General features: G+C 47.3%; 1 protein-coding gene across 8 annotated transcripts in view; it reads left to right on the top strand.

Annotated features, from left to right (window-relative positions):
- CHD3 (chromodomain helicase DNA binding protein 3) overlaps window positions 1–18,145 on the top strand; it is a 1,139,027-nt gene that overhangs the window by 415,654 nt on the left and 705,228 nt on the right. The window lies entirely within an intron of this gene.

Consider the following 18,145-nt stretch of genomic DNA (forward strand, 5'->3'; position numbering starts at 1 on the left):
AAGAGAGCAGCAGATGAGTGGGTTAGCTCCCACTGGTGGCAGCAATCTCCCAAGAGATAGAGAGAAGGGTTTAGATACTAAACACCTGACTAAGATAGTGCCCCCCTTTAAACAAGGGGATGACATCCAGAAATGGATGGCTGCTTTGGAGAGGGCCTGCACTGTGCAGTGCATTCCCCAGAGTCAGTGGGCAGCTATACTGTGGCTCTCCTTTGATGGTAAAGGTAGAGATAAGCTCCTCACTACAAGAGTGGAGGATGCTAATGATTACCAGGTCCTGAAAAATGCACTGGTTGATGGGTTTGGCTTAACCACTGAGCAGTACAGGTTGCTGTTCAGAGACACCCAGAAAACTCAGTCTCAGGACTGGTCTGACTTTGTTGATTGTGCCACTAAGGCTTTGGAAGGCTGGCTACTGGGTAGCAAGGTTACTGACTTCACAGGATTGTATAATCTTATTATGAGAGAGCAAGTCTTAAATAATTGTCAGAACCAGTTATTACACCAGCACCTGGTAGACTCTGATCTGACCTCTCCACAAGAATTGGGTAAGAGGGCAGACAAATGGGTCAGAACCAGGATTAGGCCCAAGAACCAAGGTGGTGACCAGACAAAGGAATCAACCAAGCCTCAAGAGAAGGGTGGGAATAAATCTACAGATCAAACCACATCAGGGCCCCAAAAATCCTCTGAGGGGGGTGGGTCCCAGAATCCTTCCAACAACCAGAAGAAACCTTATTGTTATCCCTGTAAACAGGTGGGTCATTTAAAAACTGACAGCAGTTGCCCAAAGAATAACAATAAGGAAAACATACCCCCAAGTAACATTCCCAAACCTCCTGTTACTACTAGTAGTAATCCCCCAGGTGGTGGGAGTGCCCCCAAGAATTTGGGTGCATTTACTTTGGGAGTTCCTGGGGACTCTGGCCTAACCAGGTCCCCTGACTTAGATACTCTTGTCTGTGAGACTGGCATGGGGTTTGCCAACTTCACAACTTGTCCCAACACTTTGGGCAAGTACAGACAGGAGCCCCTCATCAATGGTATAAAAGTTGAGGCCTATAGAGATACAGGGGCTAGCATCACTATGGTGACTGAGAGTCTAGTCCCCTCAAGGCAACTTTTACCTGGTGCCACATACCAGGTGACCAATATTGATGGAGTACAGAGAGATCATCCCATGGCAGTGGTCAATCTCAGCTGGGGAGGTGTCACTGGCCACAAGAGAGTGGCAGTGTCACCAAACTTGCCTGTAGATTGCCTACTGGGGAATGATTTAGAGCTCTCAGCCTGGGCTGAAGTTGAGCAAGAAACCCATTCTAAAATGGTAAATACCCATGGTAAGGTTAGTGGGGCAGTGATAGCCACAGCCCCAGTCCAAGATGTCCTCCCTGAACAGGTCAGGAGGGTTGTGCCAGTCCCAACCCAATCTCAGACAACTTCCTTCCCAGAACAGGTTGTCAAGGCTGTGATGGTCACAGCCCACACCCAAACTGAGCCCCCTCCTGAAAAGGTTGGGAGAGTTGTGATGGCCACAGCTCAAACTCAGACAGATAATAGTGTTGTGAAGCCTGAAACTATGGATCACTCCACTCAGACAGAGAGCATTGAGGAGGAAGAGAAATCTCCCTCCCACCAGACTTTAGGAAAGGATCAGCCTCCTCAGGGAGCTGATCTGACCCCTTGTGAAGGAACTGCCCCAGAGGTAGTCAGGCCTAGCCTGGCAGAGCCTCTGATGTCAGTGGACCCTTCCAAGGTGGGACCCAGTCTGGAGCAGGTAACCTGCCCCTCTCAACCCTGCCTCAGTCAGCCCAGGGCTGTAGAGGTCAGGGAGGCCAGTGTTGGACCCCAAAGGGCCCCCTGTCCAAAAGAATTCCCCAATCAGCAGATTAAGGGCACTGAAGCTAGTAATCCTAGCCAAGTGAAAATAAAACAGACTCCTGAGGGATCCCCCTTAAATTTAGTTAGGGACCTCCCACAGATGGACACTGTTGGGCACAGCCAAACCTGGGACCTGAGGGCCCCAAACCTGACCTGTCCCTCCAGTAAGCCAAACAGAGGGACCCAACCTCCAGCTGTAGGTAGCCAGAGGTTGACCCTGAGAGCCCAAAACAACTCAGTCTTGGAAAGAAAGGCCTCTATGGTGGAAAATGATTGGAGGAAGCTGAGCCCAAAATTAGTGGAGCCTCACTTCAGTACTCCATTTCAGCACCAGCCTTTTCCTTTGCCAAAACACACCACAGGTAGGGATTCCCTATGGTGGAGACCCTCAGATACCCTTAGGGTGAGGGATTGCTTAGTGGACCATGAGATAGGGGGTAACCATGCCAGTGCTGGTACTTCCTTATATGGCCACTCAGGCAATATAGGCTTACCTGGCAAGGCTAGCCTTATCTCCTTTCGTTTGGGGGGGGGTTATGTAGGAAGGTAGATCCCTGACTATGGTTGCCCCCAACTTTTTGCCTGGTGTTTTGCTGGTTTTCTGACTTAGTTGACCTGGGACCCTGCTATTCAGGGCCCCAGGCCTACTGCTCTCTCTGTAAAATGGATTCCATGTACCTTAGGTACATATCTAAATTGGATACTGAGTCACCTTATCAGTCCCTGTACAGTGTACCTTAGGTACCCAGGGCATAGGTGTACCCAGGGCCTACCAGGGGCTGCAGCATGTATTATGCCACCCCTGGCTGGCCATCCAAATCTGACACAACTGGCTGCTTGACAGCTGGGGCAAGGTGGTGTAATCACCCTTTGCTTTAGATATAGTATACCTATATCTAACCCTAAAATGGACACACAGATCTCCTATCAGTCACTCCTATGGCAGGCCTTAACAATCCTGAAGGCAGAGTGCTTGGAATCGTGTGAGATGGTGCTCTGGCATGAGCTGAGCCTGTCTGCGGCTTTCGGGATCCATCCCTTAGCCGTTTCCATGATATCGCATACCATATACTCTTAAGTGCATTATAATCCTCGCGGTTATATGCCAACTCTGGTATCGCTTTATCAAAACATGTCGAGTAAGGTGTCATACGAATTGGAATACTAACCCCTCGCCAATTCTGGCGACGGGGTTAGCATTCCACCCTTCTAGAGGGACACGACATGTATGTAACCCCTAACCCCGGTTAAAGTCAAACAGAGCCTCAGCTCCACAAAATGGATGCTGCCACCGAGACACAAGTCTGCCCTCCTGCTGCTGGGAGTCCTCCCAGAGCAGGAGATAAGGACAAAGGGTTTCCTGCCAGGGGCGGTGCCAGCACCGTCCCAGACAGGGTTTTGTGTATTGTAGGTAGGCAGGGCTTTAGAGGAAGGTGACTGCACGTGGCACCCCGGTGCTCACTGTGCATAGGCTGGCTGGAACCAGTTCCAGGGTCACTCCAGACCCTGTGCTGGGGAAAAGCCCGCCAAGGAAGTGGGTGTAACCACCCCCCTCCTAGTCCCACCCCTAGGGCAGGACTTAGTCGCGTGCCAGCCCCTTTTTACAGGATAAAGGTAGGAACTGGCCCCCTTCCAAATCAGATCATCTTTGAATCCTGAAACTACTTTCCACGAAAGGAACTCAAGACTTCTTCCTAAGATTTCTCCCTTGTGACTAAGGAGTAGTCACCCTGCATCCGCAGGCACCATCTTAAGAACACTGCGGTCTGCTGCAAGTCTCTCCTCCGGATCAAGACTGCCCAGCTCGACGAGAACCGGCTTCCCTGGCACCTCTGACCTCTACCTACATCATCAGTCACACTGAGATTCGTGGGTGTGACGAGACCTCGAGGGACTGGCCATCTTCAAGACTGCACGACTTCTTTCCAGCAAGCCCGCCGAGTAATTTCCTGGTGAGTGCTTTGGGGTCCGAGAAGCCCCGACCCTGAGCAGCTCCAGCACCGAAGTGCAGCCTCCCAGCATCTCCACGATCTGCGTGGGGCCCTTCTGCTTTTTGCTGCTCACCGCGTTGTTTGGCTACTAGCCCGCTGGCTTGTGGCCTTCCGAACGACGCCCGACGACATTTCTGCTGCTGGTCTGGTTGCTCCAGGCTGGCCCTTGCTCCCTTCCAAAAGAGGAGCACTCCGGACCCTCCTGGTCCACTCAAGACGCCATTTTGAGTCCACCGCGTGGGCTTGAATTAGCCAAGGCTTGTTGCCCAATCCTGGGTAACTTCGACGCCGACAGCTTCATCCATCGTGGGACAGCTCGCCTCTCCATCCTGGTCGCCGACAACGCCTCCTGGTCTGTGAGATCTGCAGAGCCAGCGTCGCCCACTCACCTAGTCGAGGTGACTTCGCCCGGTGCCATCCTGGTGCCCACTTAATCACTGGCTAGTGATTCAAGAACTTGGTCCCCTCTGCTTTCAGGGTTTCTTCTTCCTTGATCCAGGCTTGGATCCATCGAACTTTCCTTCACTGGTCGCCTGCCAGCAACTTCCTTCTTCCAGGCTCCTGGTCCGGCAACGAGATCCCCGACGTCTTTTCAGACCTATGCAGCTGCAGCCCCTGGGCTAGGTAACTTCGGCATTTCGGTGCCCCAGCATAGCCTCACTATCCAAGGGTCAGGATCCACTGTCGTTTTCTTCCTACCAGGTCGGGTTCGCCCGTAAACACTAACTTTGCCTTTACTAGCTCCCATAGACTTTGTCCCGCATCCCGCGTGAGAGTGCACACTCTGCACCCGAGTCCCCTAGGTCTCCTAGAAGTAATCTAACGATTCTATAGTCAAGTCCTAGCGATTCCAAAGCCTATTAGTACTGTACTTACCTGCTAGTAATTTCGCATTCCACTTTTAAAGTATATGGTTTTTCGTGCCCCTCGGGCATTTGTGTATACCGTGCTAACTTAAGTATTTTCGTAAGAGTTTTGTTGTGTGCTTAGCACCCTGTCCTCATAAAGAGTACAGGGTTGTTGTGATTCTAATAAATACATTGTTTATTTTCATAACACTTGTGTGGTGTCCTTTCACTGGGTGTTCAAGGAGTAATGTGATGGTAAAACAGCTGGCTTAACACGCCCTCTAGAGTCTTAGCCTTAGACTGCTCGTATCCATGCTACTAGGATAGCTGGTCTATAAGGTTGACTTACAACCAATCATCAATAAGGGTTGTTTGGACTGATATATAGTGATCACTAGAATAGTGAGCACTGCACATCAGGCCAACTTCTCACAGTGTCTCATTCCGGAAATGGTGGTAAGTCTCGTTTAAGAGTGAGGCAAGCCTTGGTTAGATCTGTTTGCTTTCTCAGTAAGTACAATAAGATGCATTAATCAATCGTATCGAATTCTATTCATCAAGGGTTCTTGTTCGTCTGTTTCAAGTCCATTTTATTGAAGTCATATTACCAGCGTACATCAGACCCAGCCAAAGCGCTTTGTCCAACAGAACTTCATCAAGGTTGGATATGTTCTTCCAATAAACAAACTGTCTTCATAATATAGTAAAAAATGGGTGAATAGAATCTCAAGGACGTTCACAGATCGGCTACTCGTTATATGGAATTCTGACTTGGATGAGGCTGATCACAACAGAGGGTACTATACCTTGTAGACGCATTACTACTGCATGAAGACACTTTGTTTATTGGAAGAACATATCCATCCTTTTGGTGGCACTACTTCATTTTATGAGGCCCCAACCTACACACTTATTAATACCTTTTTCACCTTCTCTTGGTCCAGAAGAAGCGCTAGGGATCCCCTCTTGAGACCACGTAAAGCATAAAACATGTCAAACTAATGCCTCTCACTTTCATAAATGCACAATATCCTTTAGCTACTGAGGACCATAACTACCCTTGAGCAGCACTCAACCTTGCCCCAGTATTGGACTTTCATAGATTCCCATTCTTTGTATCATTCCCCCGTCGTCGGAATGGGAGCCTCGGTTATAGAAAAATACCATAGCAGTAGGTACAAAAGTGAAAGACAGGCCTAGGCCTCATCTCATTTTGTAGCCTATCCGCCTCTTTTTGTAAAAGAGACCAAAAAAATTGCAACAACCAATCAGAGTAGCCTCACCCCATAGAACCCTCCTGAGAGAGCCTCAGATTTTCTACCGAACGTTGTGCTAAGGAAGTCTCCACGGAGCTCTGCTCAGATTTCTCTTCAGTTTTGCAATTTTCTTCTTTTTCTTCTTTTTCAACTCTAATATGTCTGATAAGGAGAAGAAGGCATTATTCAGAGCTTGTGCTACCTGTTCAAAGAAGAGGCTATACATTGAGGACAAGCATAAGGACTGTATATACTGCTTGTACCCGAACCACAAGGCCACAGATTGTAAGATCTGCAGGACTTTCTCTACGAAGACCTTGAGAGACAGGGAAGGCCGCTTGTTAACCTGGTTGCAGAAAATGAAGTCTCGTAAGGAGGTTCTATTTTATTTATTTATTTATATGCTTGTATAGCGCAGGATTCGACCCCCGAAGGGGTAGCTCCGCGCTTGGTTCTCCGTAAGTGCATAAAAAGGGCTTTAGGGAGGCACAAGAATTTATGCCGTCAGAAACAAGTGTGTTTTTAGTGTTTTCCTAAAGACAAAATAGTTAGCAGTTTGTCTCAGACTGAAGGGAAGTTTGTTCGAGAGGGTGGGGCCCATATACGAAAGTGCACGGCCACCCTGCCTTGCCTTTCTGATTAAGGGAACCTGTAGCAATAATTGGTTGCTGGATCGAGGAGACCATCCAGGTTTATATGTGCTGAATTTTTCGACCAGATATTGAGGGCCTATGCCAAAGAGGCTTTTATGTATGACGCAACAAATTTTAAATTTAACCCGCTGGCGGATGGGCAGCCAGTGGAGTTTTTCCAGAAGAGGGCGAGAGGGAGTTCTAGGCGGGACATTAAGGACCAGCCTTGCCGCAGTACTTTGGGCAACTTGCAATCTGCTAAGCACGTCCTCATTAGTAGCTAACCGACTGACTACAAGGGCCTGGACAAGGGTCTTTCTGTGAATGTCCGACAAGAACGGAAATACGCGTTTCAGGAGTCCAATTACCCGAAAACAGGATCCTGTCACCTGGTTCGCGTGTTCTTTTAGCTGTAATCCCTGGTCCAGTCGCACGCCTAGATTCTTCACTGCCTGTTTGGGACAAGGGACAGGTCCCAAGTACACAGGCCACCAGTCCGGTGACCATAGGAGGGGGACCTCCCCAAAAAGCATGACCTCGGTCTTGCCCACATTACATTGTAGGCAATTGGAGGCCATCCATTCAGACACCGCTCTCATTCCTTCAGCAAAAGCGTGTTTTGTAGCAGGAGTAAGGGTCTGGAATGGAAACAGGAGCTGGGTGTCGTCAGCATACGACACTGGAATGAATCCGTACGCTCTCACAATGTCAGCCAAGGGGGCCACATACACATTAAATAATGTGAATGAATGAATGAATGAAAGTGTATTTATATTGCGCAAACTTAACCCAAAGGGCATCAAGGCGCAGTCCACACATAAAGGAGTATGAAAGTAAGAGAAGAGAATGAATTCATAAGCCTGAGAGAAGAGCCAAGTCTTCAGGAGCTTCAGGAAAATCACCAAGGTGGGGCTTAGGCACGAGCCCTGTGGAACCCCCTTGGTGAGTTCCCTAGAGATGGAACGATGGGAGCCCAAACTGACACTTTGTGAGCGGCCTGAGAGAAAACTCTCAAACCAGGACAGAGCCCGACATCCTATCCCCACCTCCTGCAGACGACCGAGAAGAATATCATGTGATACCGTGTCGAAGGCTGCCGACATGTCCAACAGCACCAGAATCATTGAGCCCCCTCTGTCCTGTGCCATCCTGATGGTATCTGTCACAGAGAGCAGAGCTGATTCGGTGCTGTAATTGGGTCTGAAACCTGATTGCGTGTGGTCTAGCCCTCCCGACGCCTCGATGAAATTAGACAAATGGGTATTCACATGCTTCTCGGTTATCTTGCTCAAATACGGCAGAAGGGAAATGGGGCGGAGGTTGGATAGGTCTGACCAGGGTAAGGCCGAGTTCTTACGGATAGGATTCACTACAGCTTTTTTCCATTCCAGAGGTATTTGTCCTTCATTAAGTGAGAGATTAATCACTGTCTGAATCATGGGGCAAAGTAAGTTGCCTATCATCCGACAGTGAGGATTCTTCAATCAGCTTCGTCCTCCAGGAGATCCAAGAAAAGGGGTAGGTCCTCCCCTTCAACATCTTCTGAGCCCCCTGTTAAGGCCCTGCAAGTGACCTCTGATAGGTCTGAGAGGCCCAGTCCCAAACAATCTCCTCACCGAGGTGTAAAGGAGAGGCTGAGACGGACTGAGGGGACACAGTCACCAAAGAAGGTACAGAAAACCCCTCCTATTGCTTCTCCACCATCTGAAAAGGAGAAGGTATTAAAAAAAAACTGCTACTGTCCCTCAGGAAGGAAAATCGGATAAGAAATCTCGTCCGTCGACGACGAAAATATCTGGTATGTTGACGACGACATCCAAAATTAACTTGGGTTCTGTTACAGCTCCGTCGACGGGACCGTCGACGGCAGCTTCATCGACGGCGGCTGCAGTGATATCTTCGTCGATGTCTAAGGTTCCTGTTCCCTTCTCGTTGACGATGGTGCTTACATCTTCAACGTCGACGATGATGACATCGAAGATAGCGTCGACGGCTGCAACGTCGACGAGAACGACGTCGACGACGACAGCGGTGATGATTATGACGACGAGCTCGTCGACGAGCTCGTCAATGATCAGTCCACGGTCGACGAGGTCCATCTCTCCGTCGACAGTCCCGTCGACGACATCGTCGACGATTCAAAGAGTCCACGTTTCTATTTCGCAGATTAACACCCTATCCTCCAACTTTGCTTTTGGAGGAGGAATCAGATGATGAGGATGGCCCTTATGGGGATGCTTACAGCCCATCCCAACTTCAAGTGAAGTACCAAGATTCAGACTCTGATGACTACTATACAGAGGAACGCCATTTTGTTCAGCAAGAGAGGCCTCAACAACACATGGTGGCAATGCCTTCCTCTCTCATAACGGACTTGCAGATGATGCTACAGGACTACAAAAGAAGGTTTCCGTCTCTAGCTTCGGACCAGCAAGCGCAGCCTCCTCCTCCTTCCATTCCTGCTACTCCTCCAGTTACAGTGACACCTCATGTTTCTCGAGCTTCGGAGCCAGATCCAAAAGAAAGCCATCGGGAGGTTATTGCTATTCAGGATGATGATGACGCAACTGATGACGAGCATCAGGTAGATCAAGCCCCAGACCTGGATAGAGATTGGGACGAGTATGTTATTCACGATCCAGCCTCACCATTGCCGGATCCTGCTACTTCTCCTCCAGCAGACATTGGAGGTTTCCATAACCTTATGGAGAGGGCGTCCAAGAGGTTTGGTCTTCCTATTACTACAGTACAGTCGGACTGTTTCCTTTACAACTTCAAGGAGCCTTATCGAAAATCCATCCGTTCAATACCGATAATTGAACATGTGTGGTCGGAAGGTACTAAAGTGATGCAGAATCCAGCTACGGTTATTCCTGTTCTTCCCCGGCTGGAGAAAAAATATAAGGCTCCAGAAAACAGTCCCGCTTCCCTGACTGGTCAACCGAAGCCGGACTCAGTTATTTCCCAGGCAGCGCAAAGAAAGTCCAAAAATCCATCAGCGCTTCTTACGACACCGCCACACAAAGAGGGGAGACGCCTGGACAATGTGGGAAAAAGGTTCTCCTCAATGGCCAGCCTTCTAGTCCGAGCTGCTAATGCTCTTGCAATCCAGGGTAGATATGATCGCCAAATGTGGTGCGATTTATCCACGTTTGTTGACCAACTTCCGGATGGTGCAAAGGAAGAGGCCAAGAAGATTCTGGAGGAAGGAGAGCGTTCATCTTCGGAGGTGATAGATAGCGCTACGAACATAGCAACCACCGCTTTCCGAGCTCTAGCGGGATCAGCAGTCTTAAGGCGTCAGGGCTGGCTTCGGGCAACCTGGTTTCGCCAGGAAGTCCAAAATAAGATCTTGGACTTACCTTACGACGGAGAAATGCTTTTTGGTAAGCATATAAATGATGCCCTTCAAGACATCAAGAAGGACACGAACACGGCAAGGTCCTTGGGGGCTTTGCATTACCGCAAGGTTCCTTTCAGGGGTGCAAAAGGGAGAGGTTTTTCATCGTACAGAGGTGGCAACCAACAGTGCTACTCTTCTTACTCAGTCCTCTCAGTCATACAAGCCCCAATACTCACAGCGCCAGGGTCAATCGGCGTCTTTCTCTCGCCAACCATCAAGAGGACGACAGGGACATCAGGGGAGAGATACGTCTAAACGAAAATAGTGGCTTCATGGCTCTGTCTACTGTTCCTCCCCCTCTAGTAACATCAGTGGGGGGCAGGATATCAGAATACCTCCACAACTGGAAAATTATTACATCGGATCGGTGGGTCCTCAACATTGTACAATTCAGCCACACACTAGAGTTTCAAGAATTTCCACCATCCAGAGCTCCTCACGCCACGGAATCGAAACATCTAAATCTTCTGTGTCTCGAAGTTCAACAGCTGCTCATCAAAGGAGCGATAGAATCGGTTCCTCAGACTCAACGAGGGAAAGGATTCTATTCCAGGTTTTTCCTGGTTCTCAAGACAGAAGAAAAGTGGCACCCAATTCTAGACCTGAGGGAGCTCAACACCTATCTCATAAAACTCTCTTTTCGGATGGTTTCTCTCCAGGATATATTGTGTCTCTTAAATCCTGGCGATTATATGGCAACTCTAGATCTAGAGGATGCATATTTTCATGTTCCCATTCATCCGGCCCACAGGAGGTATCTGCCCTTTACAGTAGCCAAGAGCCACTTTCAGTTCAGAGTCCTACCTTTCGGACAAAGATCTGCACCGCGGATATTTACAAAGGTATTGGCACCAGTGGCAGCTTTTCTCAGAAGGCAGTCTCTGCAGGCGTTTCCCTCCTTGGACGACTGGCTGATAAAAGCTCCAACTTTTCAAGCAGCCTCAATAGCAGTCGAGGATTGTATTCAACTTTTCAGTCATCTGGGTCTAGGCCTAATCAGAAGCAAGTCTGTCCTTCTTCCGTCCAGGTCGGCAAGATTTCTGGGTGCCATTCTGGATACAACTCTTTGCAAAGTTTTCCCTTCAGAGGAGAGATAGAACAGACTGATTCTTTCTGCCAACCGATTTCAAAGGAAACAAACTCTTTCAGTCCGTCAGTACAAATCCCTATTAGGATCGATGTCATCTGGCGGAGAGATCTCTCCACACTTTGCATGTCCAAAGGTGCCTGAAGTTCTATCTTCAACATACGAAAGAATTCAGGAAGACTTCGCAACTTTTTATCGCTTTTAGCGCTCCAAGGAAAGGTTTGCCCCTGTCAAAGCAGGGGATCTCACGTTGGAGTGCCAGCACGATTCATTTCTGTCATCAAGCAGCGGGGAAGCCGCTGAGGGGACGGATCAAGGTTCATTCTAAGAGATCAGTGTCATCATCTACGGCTCTGTTCTCTGGTGTCCCTATCAAGGACATTTGTAGGGCAGCTTCATGGAGCAGTGCCCATTCATTCACGAAACACTACTGTTTGGATTCTTCCACAAGGAGTGATACAGCAGTCGGACAAGCAGTCCTGAGGAATTTATTCCAGTGTGCGGTGAGCTTTCCCTTCTATCCCTCCTTCCTTTATTGCACATTTTGTATTTGATAATAATACGTATACTGTGTTATGCTGATATGCATCTAACAAAATGTGCATTTGTGGCTTACTGCTAGCTACTCTGATACAAAGCAGGGGAATCTATGAAAGTCCAATACTGGGGCACTGCAGGCTTTACATGCGTCCCCTGCAGGAACAACTAGACTTGCAATGGCACTGCAGGCTTTACATGCGTCCCCTGCAGGAACAACTAGACTTGCAATGGCGTCAAGCAGAGGGGTCTTTCGAAGACAGGATAAAGATTACTCGTGTCATGAAGAAGGCGATCAGGTGGTGGACTATAACAAGCAATATCGAGAAAGGTCTCTCCTTCACGGTTCCTTCCTCTCTGTTAGTCCTGACCACAGACGCTTCTCTAGAAGGCTGGGGAGCTGTATTACAGGTTCTTCAAGTGAGCGATCACTGGTCTCCAGAGCTTCGCACCTCTCACATCAACCTACTGTAACTGAGAGCAATTCGTTTAGCTCTACAAGCTTTCCTACCAAAAATTCGAAATTCTACAGTCCTGGTGCATACAGACAACACAACGGCCATTCATTATGTGAACAAGCAGGGCGGAACAAAATCCAAACTCCTTTCAAAAGAGGCACAGGAGATCTGGGAATTGGTTATTCGTCACCAGATATCTCTCTCAGCAGAACATCTACCAGGTTCTCTCAATGTGGAGGCGGATTCATTGAGCCGCCTAAGGTCAGTCTCCCACGAATGGGAATTGGATCAGAGAACTCTCGACAGAATATTCTCTCGTTGGGGCACTCCTCTTATAGACCTGTTCGCGACTCCTTAGAACAAGAAATGCCAATTCTACGCAAGCAGGTATCACCATCGAGGGTCGCTGGGGAATGCCCTTTCGATAGCCTGGTCAGGCGCATTTCTTTACACCTTTCCACTGATTCCTTTGATACCAAGAATACTGAGGAAACTCAAGACGGAACCCTGCTCCATGATTTTAATAGCCCCATCTTGGCCCTGCCAGTTTTGGTTCACAGAGCTCCTCCTTCTATCTTAAGGAGCAACAAATTCTCCTGCGTCCAATTCCTACCCTGCTGACGATGTCCCAGGGCTAAGTAATGCATCCGGACCCGAGCTCTCTGCAATTGACAGCTTGGCTCCTGAGCACCGGGAGTTCAATGCTTTAGATATCCCTCAAGATTGCAAGGACATTTTAGCTCAAGCTCGGACTCCTAGTACAAACAGGACCTATCGTGCAAAATGGAAGCGCTTTTGTGCATGGTGCCAAAAGGAAAATCTTCATCCTTTTACTTCGGCTCCTTATAAAATCTTACCAGACATATTGTCTTTGGCCAAATCAGGTCTTCAACACTCTTCCATTAAAGTGCATCTGGCAGCGATCTCGAGGTTCAGACGAACAACCTCTGGCCCTTCTCTTTGGTCCGCGAGGGTGATAGAGCAATTCCTGAAGGGTCTATTCAGGGCTTTCCCTCCGGTGAGACCTCCTCCTCCAATTTGGCAACTCAACCTGGTCCTTGCCCATCTCATGAGGGCTCCTTTTGAACCAATACATAGAGCGGCCATGAAGTTTGTGTCCTGGAAGATTGCTTTTCGTCTGGCGATAACATCAGCCAGGAGAGTTGGAGAACTTCTAGTCTTTGATCTTACGGACAAACCCAAAATTTATCCCAAAAGTCCCTTCGAGTTTTCACCTAAATTAACCTATAGTACTAAAGACTTTCTTTCCTCGACCTTCATCTCTGGCGGAGAGATCTCTCCACACTTTGCATGTCCAAAGGTGCCTGAAGTTCTATCTTCAACATACGAAAGAATTCAGGAAGACTTCGCAACTTTTTATCGCTTTTAGCGCTCCAAGGAAAGGTTTGCCCCTGTCAAAGCAGGGGATCTCACGTTGGAGTGCCAGCACGATTCATTTCTGTCATCAAGCAGCGGGGAAGCCGCTGAGGGGACGGATCAAGGTTCATTCTAAGAGATCAGTGTCATCATCTACGGCTCTGTTCTCTGGTGTCCCTATCAAGGACATTTGTAGGGCAGCTTCATGGAGCAGTGCCCATTCATTCACGAAACACTACTGTTTGGATTCTTCCACAAGGAGTGATACAGCAGTCGGACAAGCAGTCCTGAGGAATTTATTCCAGTTTGCGGTGAGCTTTCCCTTCTATCCCTCCTTCCTTTATTGCACATTTTGTATTTGATAATAATACGTATACTGTGTTATGCTGATATGCATCTAACAAAATGTGCATTTGTGGCTTACTGCTAGCTACTCTGATACAAAGCAGGGGAATCTATGAAAGTCCAATACTGGGGCAAGAAAACAAGTTACTTACCTGCAACTTTGGTTCCCCAGTATTTGTACTTTCATAGATTCCCATGCGCCCACCCGCCTCCCCTGGGAAAGCTCAGCCTTCAGCAAATGTAATTACTTTTACACAATGGCTACGAAAATATGAGGCTCTGAGGCTCTCTCAAGAGGGTTCTATGGGGTGAGGCTACTCTGATTAGTTGTTGCAATTGTTTTGGTCTCTTTTACAAAAAGAGGCGGATATGCTACAAAATGAGATGAGGCCTAGGCCTGTCTTTCACTTTTGTACCTACTGCTATGGTATTTTTCTATTACAGAGGCTCCCATTCCGACGACGGGGGAATGATCTTGAAGAAACCCAATGCAGATCCCACAATACTTAGTAACTACAGACCCATCTCCCTCCTCCCATACTTAGGAAAGATCTTGGAGACCTACGTTACCCGCTGTTTGAGCTCTTTTATAGAGAAATCTTCCTTCTAAGATCCTCAACATGCGGGTTTTAGACCCCTCCACTCCACCGAGGCGGTCATAGTAGCAGTCATGGACACCCTCAGGAAAGGCGCTGACAAAAACACCTTCCAAGCCCTTGTCCTATTAGATCTCTCGGCGGCATTTGACACGGTCGATCATACCATCTTGATCGACCGTGTCCACAACGCCGGTATTCAGGGATTGGCCCTTGACTGGCTCAGATCTTTCCTTCACCAGCGTTCACAGTCCGTTCACCTCTCCACCTTTTCCGCGTCCTACACTTCCCTTCCCTGCGGTGTCCCACAGGGTTCTGCACTATCCCCTCTCCTTTTTAATTTGTATCTCCAACCACTTTTAGCTTCCCTCCGCAACTCCCCGGTCACAATTTTTAACTATGCGGACGACCTTCAGTTAATCTTTCCCATAGACTCACACCCTTCCTCCCGTATCAACTTTCAGTCTACCATGCTGACCATTGCGGAGTGGATGTACCACAGCCACTTAAAGCTGAACCCCACCAAAACCGAGCTCGTTCTGGTAGGAGGACCCAATCACCCATGGAATGCCACTTTCTGGCCTACATCCTTGGGGACAGCACCCACTCCTGTGAGCTCAGTCAAAAGTCTGGGGGTGATCATTTCCGAAGACCTATCAATGAGACCGCACATCAACGCGGTCACTTCTGCCTGTTTCTTCCACCTCAGGCGGATCCGTAAGATCAGCAGGTTTCTTACCAAAGAAGCCCTAATCCAAGTTGTCATCGCGCTCATCACCTCCAGGCTTGACTATGCCAACATACTGTACGCAGGAATTCCTGCATGTCATCTTCACCGACTTCAGCTGGTGCAGAATCAGGCTGCTCGCCTGATTTTCCGCCAGCCCAAACATCAACACGTCACTCCCCTCCTCCGCACTCTTCACTGGCTTCCGGTTTCTAAACGCTGCACTTTCAAACTGGCATGCACCACTTTTAAGGCCCTTTCGGACGCAGCCCCCTTGTTCATCTTTTCAGCCTTGTCCCGTCACATCCCCTCTAGAGCTCTTCGCTCAGCATCTCTAAACCTCCTCGAAGTCCCCCGTTTCAAAAGGAAAAAGCATGGTGGCCTGAGCTTTTCTGTTCTAGCCCCCTCCACCTGGAACTCCCTACCTCCTTCTCTCCGTCTCTGCCCAAAGTATGACTGTTTCCGCAGATCTCTAAAAACCTTGCTCTTTCAAGCCGCTTATGATTAACCCTCTCATTCTGGATCAACGCAATATGTCAAAGAGCGCCAAGAAACCGATGGTGATAGTGCGCGTTATAAATCATTTTAATAGAATTTAATAGAATAGATACAAAGCATGGGAATCTATGAAAGTACCAATACTGGGGAAGCAAATTTACAGGTAAGTAACTTGTTTTCTTTTGGTTTATTAACCATGACCGAGGGAACCTTTTATTAAGTTCATTCATTCTGGATACCCTCCAGTCATCTGTTTAACTTACAACTCACCTATCACAAAACTAGCACTGACCCGCACACACCATACGGCTTGATAGCCAACAGATCTCCGATAAAGCGACCCTTTGTGGGACCCATAGGGCACTGCTGTGCCGGCATGACCAGGAGCACTGCCCTATGATGAAGCATGACATCCTTCGGTGTGTGAGGGCATCAAGTAAAAGTCTCTCCGACTTCGCCTCCTTCTGAAACGACCTGTCCCACACTTCATTTTTTTAGGAATAACGACTCTCTTTATGGAGTGACTCATTACTCTGGAGCACGAAGCACTGGACCTTCATTTAGCTCTCTGCCCCCGTCTTTCCTTATTTTGATATTCTGTAGGTAGTATTGTTCTCAGCCATCTATTAAAAAATTAACTGGCTCTGGAAGGCAAACTGCCAGTAGAAGATGTGGGGGAAAGTAGTGCCTCCCAGGTTTTAAAGATTCAGTCTCCTTTTTACCCTTTACCTGTAACGTAGGCCTATATGACTTAAGTTCTACCTTCATGTACACTTTGTAACCAGATAGCCTTCCATTATAGATGCTGCAGTGCAATCTTTTCTAATATTCTAAAGCCTAATATGCACATTCAGAAAAGAATAAGCCTTAGGCTTCCAGTGCATTTCCCTATTATTACATCATGGACAGAGACTCTGCTGCTTTCCATGGAAGAAAATATGCGAAAAGATGTTCTGGGGTCTGCGATATGCGGCGGAGAATATTCTATGTTTATTACGTCAATGAAGATACCTGTGAGTCAGAAACAGGACGAGGGGTGTGTAACCTTTTCTTCTCCTTCAAAAGGGTGGCCGTGGAGGGGAGATCTACATACTTACAGGTAACTAACCTTTGCATCTTGACAATTAGTTATGTGGCAGTGTTGCGAATTGTATGAAGAACTTTTAAAAAGTGTGAACATTTGTAGGGTGGATCATAAAAATGACAATTTTTCTTAAAGTGCTTTACTTGTTTAGGATTCTCCCAAATGTATATCCCCATCTTTTTTTTCTTGTCTAAATTTTGCCCTATGTACTTTTATTTGGTGTTGTAAAGGAACAAGACGTGCCTCATATTGCGCAGCTTATACATGTACAGAGATGCTGGGCCATTCCAATTTTATTACTGGGTGGGCTTGATCTGCTTGATGAATCATCTTATAGTGTCCATAACTTCTTTTGCCTGGTATATAGATGAATATATTTGCCGAAAATCATACATTTTAATTAAATGCATTGTACCACAATTTCAACAAAAGCAGGTTAAACAAAGATATCTGCTAGACCTTCTTTCGATATTGAACAAAATATTAGCAAAATATGAATGTTTTTGACCATCTGAATCTAATATGAGGTGGACTGATTTGAAACAATCAGTCTCCATCAGTTTTCTGCTACTTCTTTGTATATGAAATGTGTGCCATTTCTACAGTTGCTGCTAAACGTTTCAAGAGTTCAGGCGTTTTCCAGGTGTAAATGGTACCACTTTACAAAAACATTGCAGGCTCATGAGCAAAAGATGTTCTGTATGACCTGCACATTGCAATTGGTCAAAATGAAAGCTCCTTATACCTTATTGGTTGAGAGGTGCTTGGGTGATTTAGTGGTCAGACAAGTGGTCTAGTTGGCTGGGAGCTAGGGGTTGTCTTGGATACACCAGGTTTCAGCTATTCTCAGATATGAACTTTATGTCACAGTGTTTTTATTCCGGGAGAAATGCTTTATTATTTTTTGGGCATACGTGTTTCTTCTTTTCAGTCTACCTTATTGTATATGAGATGATTTTGCAAGTAATGTTGACAATTACAGTTTTTCAGGCAATTGTTTACAACCAAGTTCCTTATGTAGAAGCATGGTGAAGAATGTGTCTCTAAAAATGAGAGAAATCTACGTTTACACAGAAAAGAAGGACCTCTTAACTGAAATGAATCTCTGTTCACAGCTGCTTACTGCTGTATCGCTTGTTTGTACCATTGTTGATATCTTGCCTGAGTGAGGAAAACCAGTTACTAGTAACTGGAATGTATTGAAAAAGATGATTACGAAGGAATCCACATAGTATGCTTATGTAAAGATAAGTTAATCAAAGTTCTTTAGGTGTGGCAAATAAAGATCCTTTTTTAAAAACCCGAGCTGATGAATGTGTGCTGTTTTGCTAAATGGCAAAGGATGAGCTTCATAGTGTTTAGATTAGGAAGAATAGATTTTGTCGATAGCTCAGTGGCAAAAGGGTGTGGAAGCTGTGGGAGAAA

The sequence above is a fragment of the Lissotriton helveticus genome, chromosome 12 (genome assembly GCF_964261635.1).
Source record: "Lissotriton helveticus chromosome 12, aLisHel1.1, whole genome shotgun sequence".
In the NCBI taxonomy this organism is placed as follows: domain Eukaryota; kingdom Metazoa; phylum Chordata; class Amphibia; order Caudata; family Salamandridae; genus Lissotriton; species Lissotriton helveticus.